The sequence below is a fragment of the Eucalyptus grandis genome, chromosome 1 (assembly GCF_016545825.1).
Source record: "Eucalyptus grandis isolate ANBG69807.140 chromosome 1, ASM1654582v1, whole genome shotgun sequence".
Classification (NCBI taxonomy): domain Eukaryota; kingdom Viridiplantae; phylum Streptophyta; class Magnoliopsida; order Myrtales; family Myrtaceae; genus Eucalyptus; species Eucalyptus grandis.
Window position 1 is genome coordinate 3399636 of NC_052612.1, and position 2486 is coordinate 3402121.

Below are 2486 nucleotides of genomic sequence, written 5' to 3' on the forward strand. Positions count from 1 at the left end.
CATTGAGGACTTCTCTAAAAAAGAAAGGCGGTAAGAATCCGTGGTCTGGAGCCTACTTTCTCCCATCGGTTTAAAATTTCATTAAAATCACCGAAGCACACCAAGGTAAGACATTGAAATTGCTAAAATGGCGCAAGGTCTGCCAAAGAAACTGACGATCTTGATAGACTGCGGGGCATGAATACAAGAAATCCGCATTGATCCGGCTTCGGAGGTGTCAAAACAGTAAAATCCGGAAGATGCGGAGAGGAGAAGAAATCGACGAGAGAGAGCCCTGCATTCCAAAAAAGAGCTAAACCACCAGCTAATCCAACAGGGGTGACTAGCTTGTGATGCAAAAAAACCCGAAGACCTTTTCAACCGAAGGAGAACTTCATCAGCATTTTTCGTCTCCATCAAAAATAAGAGGTCAGGCTTTTCCTTAGCCAAAAGGGCTTTTAAAGATAGGACTGTCAAGGGATTGCCCAAACCCTGACAGTTCCAACCTATAAGTTTCATCTTTGATCTGGTGACTATTTAGGGCCAGCCACCGTCGCCCGGAATACTTCTTCAGACGCCTCCAAAATTGGCGTGTCCAACAAAAGCGAGTCATCATAGCCCCCCGAATATCCTTCTGGTAAGTCATAGGGATTATAGCGCCTGGGTTTCTTTGAAGGACTAATCTTACTTACTGGTCGTGTACTTTGCCCTTTTTTTTTTCGAGGAGATAATACTGGCCATTTCACTCCCTTCATCTTCTCTGTGGCAGGGATTAAAGCAGTGGTTAAGGTTCGTGGCTCGGTGGGAGGTATGGTTGATGAATCAGTTGTGTTCTGATTTGAGAAGGGAATGACAGGGTGTGGTTGGGTGGTTGTTACTGGAATTGGTGGTAAAAGAAGAGGAAGAGGACGAATCTCGGAGGGAGGAGTTTCAGGTATAGATTCATCTCTATCTTCCTCCAAAATAGTTGGGCCGTAATAACATTTCCAGTAAGGGCTGTACTTTTGAATTTCAGCTTTTAGCCAGGGGCCGTAAGGAGTAGAGTCGGATTCATGGATCATTTTCTCCTCAAACGGAATAGAAGGACAGGAATTAGTATAATGGCCCAGACGTCCACAAGAATAGCAGTAATGAGGTAATCTTTCATACCGAAAGTCCAACCACAAAGTTCGATTTTTAAGTTTAATGAGTCGACCAACCTTTAATGGTTCAGATAAATCCAGTTCAACACGAGCACGGCAAGCCTTCAGGGCTGAACCAGAGGCAAACTCAGATTTTACATGCAGAACAGAGCCTACTGAACTAACAGCTTTGCGTATCATATCATCAGTACAACATTCCAGAGGTAATCCTATGACCTGAACCCAAAATGCACAGGTAGCAAAGTCGTAACAGTGAAGAGGGGTATTAGCTATCCATGGTTTGATATTCATTAGATGGCCTGAAAATTGCCAAGGACCTGTGTCCAGAATTCTCTGTTTTTCAGCTTGCGATTTGAATTTGGCTAAATAAATACCATCTTCTCTCTGAGTGATGTCCACTTGGTCCAACCACCATGCCCTCTTCAAGACAGACTGAAAAGCTTGGAAATTAAAGGAAGGGTTGGAGTGGACTTTACCAACCAGCAGTAACTTGCATTCCTCAACGGCACCAGGTACAGGTTCAACCGACCAGTCTTCGATTGCTTTTTCTGTTGACAATCGACCCAGTTTTTGACAAAGGGCTACAATTCTAGATGCATCAGGATCTTCGTCTGTGGCCATCGGCGAAGAAAGAGGGTCGACTTAACCGATGAAGGTCTGTGACATCAAAGTTATCGACATGTAGATGAAAGAGGGTCGACTTAACCGATGAAAGTCTGTGGCATCAAAATTATCGACATGCAGATGAAAAGGAGGGAAGATTTCGGGAAAACAGAAACCCTCTAAATAGGAAAAGGAAGATGACTAGCGAGGTCTGGGTGTGAAGACGATGGCAAAGTACTTAGAGATTGCCATTCGCAGTTCCGTAGAGAGTGGGTGAAGATTGTGGAGAAGGAGCTAAGAAGGAACGAAGAAGAAGGAACTCTATCCTGCCGATAGAGAAGAACTCGACAAACGACGAGAGGATCTCGACAAGGACTTTGAGTTAAGAGAACCGAGGACGTCAGTCAATTGATATTCCCGATGACAATGCGTTGTTGTCGCTATGATTGTTTGGCTTGTTAAGGACATTCACAACGTCTTTGCAGGATAAGGTTTGTTGGTCAATCAAAGACATGAAAATTGCGCAATTGGCGGTTTCCTTCACTTCGGCTAAAGATCGGACATCACAGAAATAACAAGAGACCAACAATTCTTTACCGTGAAAACAGACCCATGTACATGAATATGAAACTCTGAAGACCTTGATTTTGAAATTTGGCCGGTTTAAATTCTAATTGACGCACCATTTAGTTAACCGTGAAATTTATGAGGGAGGAGCTGCGGGCCACTCCGCAATGATGATGTTGCACAAGTTCGGCTTCG

At 44.0% G+C, this 2486-nt stretch overlaps 1 long non-coding RNA gene across 3 annotated transcripts; it reads left to right on the forward strand.

Moving 5' to 3' along the window:
• The first annotated feature begins 276 nt into the window (after positions 1-276).
• LOC104422017 lies at positions 277-2089 on the forward strand. Of its 3 annotated transcripts, none has more exons than XR_005549728.1 (7): positions 277-408; positions 521-616; positions 749-913; positions 995-1114; positions 1193-1324; positions 1449-1633; positions 1715-2089. It is a non-coding gene; the product is annotated as an uncharacterized LOC104422017 (long non-coding RNA). The 3 variants fall into 3 exon arrangements; XR_005549729.1 differs by having other exon boundaries at positions 1466-1633; XR_005549727.1 differs by having other exon boundaries at positions 1193-1633.
• The last annotated feature ends 397 nt before the right edge of the window (positions 2090-2486 follow it).